The 10,000-nt window shown below is 50.4% G+C and overlaps 1 protein-coding gene across 1 annotated transcript in view; it reads right to left on the bottom strand.

Annotated features, from left to right (window-relative positions):
* The window catches only part of LOC118360258 (extracellular sulfatase Sulf-2-like), a 94,463-nt gene extending 91,227 nt beyond the window's left edge, over nt 1–3,236 (bottom strand). Inside the window, 1 exon segment of the mRNA XM_052481696.1 lies at nt 2,890–3,236. The gene's annotated coding sequence lies outside the window, so the exon portion shown is untranslated.
* Nucleotides 3,237–10,000: the final 6,764 nt, after the last annotated feature.

Here is a 10,000-nt window from a genome sequence, read left to right as displayed (position 1 = left end):
ACACCCACAATCACACCACTACACCCCTAATCACACCCATACACCCCAAATCACATCGCTACACCCTTAATCACACCCCTACACCCCTAATCACACCACCACACCCCTAATCAAACCACTACACCCTAATCACATCTCTACACCCTTAATCACACCGCTAATCACACCCCTAATCACACCCCTACACCCCTAATCACATCTATATAACACTAATCATACCCCTAAACCCCTAATCACATCTCTACAACACTAATCACATCTCTACACCCCTATTCACACCTCTACACCCCTAATCACACCCCTACACCCCTAATCACATCTCTAAACCCCTAATCACACCCCTACACCCCTAATCACATCTCTACACCCCTATTCACACCCCTACACCCTTAATCACACCCCTACACATCTACACCCCTTCACCCCTACACCGCTACACGTCTACACCTTTACAACACCTCTACACCCCTAATCCCCTACACCTCTACATCTATACACCCCTACACCTCTACATCCCTACACCCTTACACATCTACACCTCTATACCCCTACACATCTACACATCTACACCCCTACACCTCTACACCCCTACACATCTACACCCCTACACATCTACACCTCTACACCCCTACACCCCTACACCTCTACACCCCTACACATCTACACCCCTACACATCTACACCCCTACACATCTACACCTCTATACCCCTACACCTCTACACATCTACACCTCTACACCCCTACATTCCTACACCTCTACACCCCTACACATCTACACCCCTACACATCTACACCCCTACACATCTACACCTCTACACCCCTACACCCCTACACCTCTACACCCCTACACATCTACACCCCTACACCCCTACACCCCTACACTTCTACACCCCTACACCCCATACACTTCTACACCCCTACACCTCTACACCCCTACACCCCTACACCCCTACAACTCTACACACCTACACCCCTACAACTCTACACCCCTACACATCTACACCCCTACACATCTACACCTCTACACCCCTACACCTCTACACCTCTACACCCTGACACCTCTACAACTCTACACACCTACACCCCTACAACTCTACACCCCTACAACTCTACACCTCTACACCCCTACAACTCTACACCTCTACACCACTACAACTCTACACCCCTACACCCCTACAACTCTACACCTCTACACCTCTACACCCCTACAACTCTACACCCCTACAACTCTACACCCCTACAACTCTACACCTCTACACTTCTTCACCCCAACACCTCTACAACTCTACACCTCTACACCCCTACTACTCTACACCCCTACAACTCTACACCTCTACAACTCTACAACCCTACACCTCTATACATCTACAACTCTTCAACCCTACACCTCTATACATCTACACCTCTACACCCCTACACCTCTACACCTCTTCACCCCAACACCTCTACACCTCTACACCCCTACACCTCTACACCCCTACACCTCTACACCTCTACACCCCTACAACTCTACAACCCTACACCTCTATACATCTACACCTCTACACCCCTACACCTCTACACCTCTACACCCCTACAACTCTACAACCCTACACCTCTATACATCTAGACCTCTACACCCCTTCACTCCTACACATCTAGACCTCTACACCCCTACAACTCTACACCTCTACACCCCTACACCCCTACACCCCAACACCCCTACACTTCTACATCCCTTCACATCTAAACCTGTACACCAATACACCTCTACACCCCTACACTTCTACACCCCTTCACCCCTACAAGAACCTCTACACACCTACACCTCTACAAAAACCTCTACACTCCTACACCTCTACAAAAACCTCTGCACACCTACACCTCTACAAAAACCTCTACACTCCTACACCTCTACAAAAACCTCTGCACACCTACACCTCTACAAAAACCTCTACACCCCTACACCTCTACAAGAACCTCTACACCCCTACACCTCTACATCCCTTCACCCCTACTCCTCTACACTCCTACACCTCTACACCCCACACCCCTACACCTCTACAAAAACCTCTACACCCCTACACATCTACACCTCTACAAAAACTCCTACACATCTACACCTCTACAAAAACCCCTACACATCTACACCTCTACAAAAACCTCTACACCTCTACACCTCTACAAAAACCTCTACACCTCTACAAAAACCTCTACACCCCTTCACCCCTACACCTCTTCACCTCTACACCTCTACAAAAACCTCTACACATCCACACCCACAGCCCCTCACTCTATGACACTCTAAGCCCCCCACTACATTCTGCCTGTTGATATTAGGGACACTACAGTATACATATTATATATATTTCTATACCAGGACAACAGATATCTCTGAAGACAGTCTGACAACTTATGGCAGAGCACTTCTGTTACAAGCTTTAAATTCACCTGTCTCGATTTATACTCCACATAATACCATATTGAGCACCACAAGTCTCATAGTTCTCCCAGACGACCAGTACCAGATTCCCCCGGGAATCACAGCGGCCAGACATGCTTAATACCCACCCACCATGTCATGTCAAGGCTAGAAGCCGTGACTTCATATCGAGAACGACTAAAAACATTCATGGTGACATATCCCTGTCCCGACAGGCCACTGCTCTCTGTGGCTGATGGGAAAAGATCCCAGAGTCCAGTTCCTCTGAACGCACAGGAGAATAGTAGCTACTGTATGAAGCAGACGATAGCTTCCCTCTCGTATCAACTGAAAACCTATAAATATCCTGCATGTAGGATAAGTGAAACTAGAGGAACGTGTATATTTCCGTCACACGTCCCTACAGACAGTGTTTCATCTACCCACTAACACAGACAGCCCTGCTCCCTTTCCCTCTGCAGCCCTACCTCATTGCAGTGATGCCCAGGACTCGGACTGCACGGCACGGTCTGGCATCCAACGACAGCCCCAAATCATCCACCCCCACTAAGGTTGCATGGCAGTGTTGTTATTCCTGATGGCAGCACTACTGAGCTGTCTCTCTGTCGCCGGCTGTATTATCTCTCTCTCTCTTTGCTTTCTCTCCCGGCCCGTCTCACTATCAGAGCTCCTTTCTACTCTTGCGTTCGTTTTCGTGCTCTGCTGAGCTCTCCCCTTCTCTCTCTGTGTGCTCTCCCTCTCTCTCTCTCTCTCTCTCTCTGTGCTCTCGCTCTCTCTCTCTCTCTCTCTCTCTCTCTCTCTCTCTCTCTCTCTCTCTCTCTCTCTCTCTCTCTGTGTTCTCTCCCTTTCTCTCTGTGTGCTCTCTCTCTCTCACTCACTGCACTCCCTCTCCCCCTCTTTCTCTTTCTGTTCGCTCTCTCGTTCTTTCTTTCTGCGCTGCCCACCTCCCACTTCTCACTCGCTCCCTCTTCCCAACTTGATTTCCTCCATAGCTCCGTTCATTCTGCTTTACTTCCCCTTCTTCTCTTCCGAGACATCCAGTATAGCAGGATTGATGTGCTCTAACCTTGGGGACTGCTGTTTTCAATTTAGGCCTGCTCCTCTCCCTGCTCCTCTCCCTGCTCTTCTCCCTGCTCTTCTCCCTGCTCTTCCCCCTGCTCCTCTCCCTGCTCCTCTCCCTGCTCTTCTCCCTGCTCCTCTCCCTGCTCTTCTCCCTGCTCCTCTCCCTGCTCTTCTCCCTGCTCCTCTCCCTGCTCCTCTCCCTGCTCTTCTCCCTGCTCTTCTCCCTGCTCTTCCCCCTGCTCCTCTCCCTGCTCCTCTCCCTGCTCTTCTCCATGCTCTACTCCCTGCCCTTCTCCCTGCTCCTCTCCTTGCTCCTCTCCCTGCTCCTCTCCCTGCTCTTCTCCCTGCTCCTCTCCCTGCTCCTCTCCCTGCTCCTCTCCCTGCTCCTCTCCCTGCTCTTCTCCCTGCTCTTCTCCCTGCTCTTCTCCCTGCTCCTCTCCCTGCTCCTCTCCCTGCTCCTCTCCCTGCTTTTCTCCCTGCTCTTCTCCCTGCTCTTCTCCCTGCTCCTCTCCCTGCTCTTCTCCCTGCTCCTCTCCTTGCTCCTCTCCCTGCTCCTCTTCCTGCTCCTCTCTCTGCTCCTCTCCCTGCTCCTCTCCTTGCTCCTCTCTCTGCTCCTCTCTCTGCTCCTCTCCCTGTGCTGTCCTCTCTCCAGTGGGCTCTGGATACAGAGTCTGTTACAGAGAGCACTACTACACCAGAGACACTGACCCCATCTGGCCTCCACAGAGACGACGGGATACAGAACTCTCTCTTTCTCTCTCTGTCTCTCTCTGTGTCTCTCTCTGTGTCTCTCTGTCTCTCTCTCTCTCTCTCTCTCTCTCTTCTCTCTGTCTCTCTGTCTCTCTGTCTCTCTTTCTCTCTCTGTCTCTCTCTGTCTCTCTCTCTCTCTCTCTCTCTCTCTCTCTCTCTCTCTCTCTCTCTCTCTCTTTCTCTCTCTGTCTCTCTCTTCTCTCTCTCTCTTTCTCATATTCAAGGGGCTTTATTGCCATTTGGAACATACAAGTTGAAGTCGGAAGTTTACATACACTCAAACTTTAACTTCCTGACTGATGTCTTGAGATGTTTCTTCAGTATATCCACAACATGATGCTGCCACCCCTGTGCTTCACAGTTGGGATGGTGTTTCCTCGGCTAGCAAGCCTCCCCCTTTTATCAAAACATAACGATGGTCATTATGGCCAAACAGTTATTTTTTTGTTTCATCAGACCAGAGGACATTTCTCCAAAAAGTACGATCTTTGTCCCCATGTGCAGAAGCAAACTGTAGTCTGGCTTTTTTATGGTGGTTTTGGAGCAGTGGCTTCTTCCTTGCTGAGCGGCCTTTCAGGTTATGCCGATTTAGGACTCGTTTTACTGTGGATATAGATATTTTTGTACCTGTTTCCTCCAGCATCTTCACAAGGTCCTTTGCTGTTGTTCTGGGATTGATTTCCACTTTTCGCACCAAAGTACGTTCATCTCTAGGAGACTGAACGCGTCTCCTTCCTGAGCGGTATGACGGCTGCGTGGTCCCATGGTGTTTATACTTGCGTACGATTGTTTGTACAGATGAACGTGGTACTTTCAGGGGTTTGGAAATTGCTCCCAAGGCTGAACCAGACTTGTGGAGGTTTACAATTGTTTTTCTGAGGTCTTGGCTGATTTCTTTTGATTTTCACATGATGTCAAGCAAAAAGGCACTGAGTTTGAAGGCAGGCCTTGAAATACATCCACAGGTACACCTCCAATTGACTCAAACATTGTCAATTAGCCTATCAGAAGCTTCTAAAGCCATGACATAATTTTCTGGAATTTTCCAAGCTGTTTAAGGGCACAGTCAACTTAGTGTATGTTAACTTCTGACCCACTGGAATTGTGATACAGTGAATTATAAGTGAAATAATCTGTCTGTAAACAATTGTTGGAATAATGACTTGTGTCATGCACAAAGTAGATGTCCTAACCGACTTGCCAAAACTATAGTTTGTTAATAACAATACATTTGTGGAGTGGTTGAAAAACGAGTATTAATGACTCCAACCTAAGTGTATGCCAAAGCAAGTGAAGTAGATAATAAACAGAAGAGAAGTAAACAATACAAATGAACAGTAAACATTACACCCACAGTTCCAAAAGAATAACTGCCCCTACTCGGATGGTATCGCGCCGTCCCAACCTTCGCTCTCTCTCCCCCGCTACTCTCTCCATCTTCCATCCTATCATCTCTTCCCTCTGCTCAAACCTTCTCCAACCTATCTCCTGATTCTGCCTCCTCAACCCTCCTCTCCTCCCTTTCTGCATCCTTTGACTCTCTATGTCCCCTATCCTCCAAGCCGGCTCGGTCCTCCCCTCCCGCCCGTGGCTCGACGACTCATTGCGAGCTCACAGAACAGGGCTCCGGGCAGCCGAGCGGAAATGGAGGAAAACTCGCCTCCCTGCGGACCTGGCATCCTTTCACTCCCTCCTCTCTACATTTTCCTCCTCTGTCTCTGCTGCTAAAGCCATTTTCTACCACTCTAAATTCCAAGCATCTGCCTCTAACCCTAGGAAGCTCTTTGCCACCTTCTCCTCCCTCCTGAATCCTCCCCCCTCCTCCCTCTCTGCAGATGACTTCGTCAACCATTTTGAAAAGAAGGTCGACGACATCCGATCCTCGTTTGCTAAGTCAAACGGCACCGCTGGTTCTGCTCACACTGCCCTACCCTGTGCTCTGACCTCTTTCTCCCTCTCTCTCCAGATGAAATCTCGCGTCTTGTGACGGCCGGCCGCCCAACAACCTGCCCGCTTGACCCTATCCCTCCTCTCTTCTCCAGACCATTTCCGGAGACCTTCTCCCTTACCTCACCTCGCTCATCAACTCATCCCTGACCGCTGGCTACGTCCCTTCCGTCTTCAAGAGAGCGAGAGTTGCACCCCTTCTGAAAAAACCTACACTCGATCCCTCCGATGTCAACAACTACAGACCAGTATCCCTTCTTTCTTTTCTCTCCAAAACTCTTGAACGTGCCGTCCTTGGCCAGCTCTCCCGCTATCTCTCTCAGAATGACCTTCTTGATCCAAATCAGTCAGGTTTCAAGACTAGTCATTCAACTGAGACTGCTCTTCTCTGTATCACGGAGGCGCTCCGCACTGCTAAAGCTAACTCTCTCTCCTCTGCTCTCATCCTTCTAGACCTATCGGCTGCCTTCGATACTGTGAACCATCAGATCCTCCTCTCCACCCTCTCCGAGCTGGGCATCTCCGGCACGGCCCACGCTTAGATTGCGTCCTACCTGACAGGTCGCTCCTACCAGCTGGCGTGGCGAGAATCTGTCTCCTCACCATGCGCTCTCACCACTGGTGTCCCCCAGGGCTCTGTTCTAGGCCCTCTCCTATTCTCGCTATACACCAAGTCACTTGGCTCTGTCATAACCTCACATGGTCTCTCCTATCATTGCTATTTAGACGACACACAATTAATCTTCTCCTTTCCCCTTCTGATGACTAGGTGGCGAATCGCATCTCTGCATGTCTGGCAGACATATCAGTGTGGATGACGGATCACCACCTCAAGCTGAACCTCGGCAAGACGGAGCTGCTCTTCCTCCCGGGAAGGACTGCCCGTTCCATGATCTCGCCATCACGGTTGACAACTCCATTGTGTCCTCCTCCCAGAGCGCTAAGAACCTTGGCCTGATCCTGGACAACACCCTGTCGTTCTCAACTAACATCAAGGTGGTGGCCCGTTCCTGTAGGTTCATGCTCTACAACATCCGCAGAGTACGACCCTGCCTCACACAGGAAGCGGCGCAGGTCCTAATCCAGGCACTTGTCATCTCCCGTCTTGATTACTGCAACTCGCTGTTGGCTGGGCTCCCTGCCTGTGCCATTAAATCCCTACAACTCATCCAGAACGCCGCAGCCCGTCTGGTGTTCAACCTTCCAAGTTCTCTCATGTCACCCCGCTCCTCCGCTCTCTCTACTGGCTTCCAGTTGAAGCTCGCATCCGCTACAAGACCATGGTGCTTGCCTACGGAGCTGTGAGGGGAACGGCACCTCAGTACCTCCAGGCTCTGATCAGGCCCTACACCCAAACAAGGGCACTGCGTTCATCCACCTCTGGCATGCTCGCCTCCCTACCACTGAGGAAGTACAGTTCCCGCTCAGCCCAGTCAAAACTGTTCGCTGCTCTGGCCCCCCAATGGTGGAACAAACTCCCTCACGACGCCAGGACAGCGGAGTCAATCACCACCTTCCGGAGACACCTGAAACCCCACCTCTTTAAGGAATACCTAGGATAGGATAAGTAATCCTTCTCACCCCCCCCCCTTTAAGATTTAGATGCACTATTGTAAAGTGACTGTTCTACTGGATGTCATAAGGTGAATGCACCAATTTGTAAGTCGCTCTGGATAAGAGCGTCTGCTAAATGACTTAAATGTAAAAATGTAAATGAATAAAGACATTGCAAATGTTATATTATGTCTATATACAGTGTTGTAACGATGTGCAAATGGTTAAAGTACAAAATGGAAAATAAATGAACATAAATATGGGTTGTATTTAAAATGGTGTTTGTTCTTCACTGGTTGCCCTTTTCTTGTGGCAACAGGTCACAACTGTTGCTGCTGTGAAGGCACACTGTGGTATTTCACCCAGTATAAATACAATTATTTGTGAGTTTGTGTAATCTGAGGGAAATATGTGTCTCTAATATGGTCATACATTTAGCAGGAGGTTAAGAAGTGCAGCTCAGTTTCCACCTCATTTTGTGGGCAGTGAGCACATAGCCTGTCTTGTCTAGAGTGCCAGGTCTGCCTATGGCGGCCTTTCTCATTAGCAAGGCTATGCTCACTGAGTCACAGCTTTCCTTAAGTTTGCGTCAGTCACAGTGGTCAGGTATTCTGCCACTGTGTAATATCTGTTTAGGGCCAAATAGCATTCCAGTTTGCTAGACTCTCTCTCTCTCTCTCTCTCTCTCTCTCCATCACTCGCTCTCTCTCTCTCCCCATCCCTCTCTCTCTCCATCCCTCTCTCTCTCCATCCCTCTCTCTCTCCATCCCTCTCTCTCCATCCCATCCTCCTCCATCCCTCTCATCCTCTCTCTCTCCATCCTCTCTCTCCATCCTCTCTCTCTCTCATCCCTCTCTCTCTCCATCCCTCCTCTCTCTCCATCTCTCCATCTCTCTCCATCCCCCTCTCTCCATCTCTCTCTCTCTCTCTCTCTCCATCTCTCTCTCTCTCCATCCCCCTCCTCCCATCTCCCTCTCTCTCCATCCTCTCTCATCTCTCTCCATCCCTCCTCTCTCTCTCTCATCCTCTCCATCTCTCCATCCCTCTCTCTCTCCATCCCTCTCCCTCTCTCTCCATCCTCTCATCTCTCTCCATCCCTCTCTCTCATCTCTCATCCATCCTCTCTCTCTCCATCCTCTCTCTCTCCATCCCTCTCCTCTCTCTCCATCCCTCTCCATCTCTCTCTCCATCCCTCTCTCATCTCTCCATCCCTCTCTCTCTCTCTCCATCCCTCTCTCTCCATCCATCCCTCTCTCCATCCCTCCCCTCTCTCTCATCCTCTCTCTCTCCATCCCTCTCTCTCCATCTCTCTCTCTCCATCTCTCTCTCTCTCTCTCTCTCTCTCCTCCTCTCTCTCCATCCCTCTCTCTCTCTCTCCATCCATCTCTCCATCTCTCTCTCCATCCCTCTCTCTCCATCCTCCTCTCTCTCCATCCCTCTCTCCATCCTCTCTCCATCCTCTCTCTCTCCATCCCCCTCTCTCTCCATCCTCTCTCTCTCTCTCTCCATCCCCTCTCTCCCATCTCTCTCTCCATCCCTCTCTCTCCCATCCCTCTCCATCCTCTCTCTCCATCCCTCTCATCCTCCTCCTCTCTCTCTCCTCTCTCTCTCTCCATCCTCTCATCTCTCCCATCCCCTCATCCCTCTCTCCATCCCTCCATCTCTCTCTCTCTTCATCCCATCCTCTTCTTATCCCTCTCTATCCTCTCTCTCCATCTCTCTCCATCCTCTCCATCCCTCTCTCTCCCCATCCCTCTCTCCATCCATCCCTCTCTCTCTCCATCCCTCTCCATCCCTCTCTCTCCCCATCCCTCTCTCTCTCTCACCCTCTCTCTCTCCATCCCTCTCCATCCCCTCTCTCTCCATCCCTCCTCTCCCATCCCTCTCTCTCATCCCTCTCTCTCTCTCTCTCTCTCCCTCTCTCTCTCTCTCTCATCCCTCTCTCTCTCACTCCCTCTCTCTCCATCTCTCCATCCCTCTCCATCCCTCTTTCTCTTCCATCTCCTCTCTCCATCCCTTCTCTCCTCCATCCATCTCTCTCTCTCCATCTCTCTCCTCTCCTCTCTCTCCATCTCTCTCTCATATCCCTCTCTCTCCCATCCTCTCTCCCATCTCTCTCTCTCTCCATCCTCTCTTTCTACATCTCTCTCCTCCATCCCTCTCTCCATCCCTCTCCATCCCTAAGGTAAATCCTCTCTCTCCATCCCATCCTCTCTCTCTCCATCCCTCTCTCTCTTCCATCCCTCTCTCTCCCTTCTCTCTTCT

The sequence above is a fragment of the Oncorhynchus keta genome, chromosome 27, assembly GCF_023373465.1.
Source record: "Oncorhynchus keta strain PuntledgeMale-10-30-2019 chromosome 27, Oket_V2, whole genome shotgun sequence".
Classification (NCBI taxonomy): domain Eukaryota; kingdom Metazoa; phylum Chordata; class Actinopteri; order Salmoniformes; family Salmonidae; genus Oncorhynchus; species Oncorhynchus keta.
The sequence above is the reverse complement of the archived record's forward strand: the minus strand, read 5'-3'. Positions and strand labels throughout refer to the sequence as shown.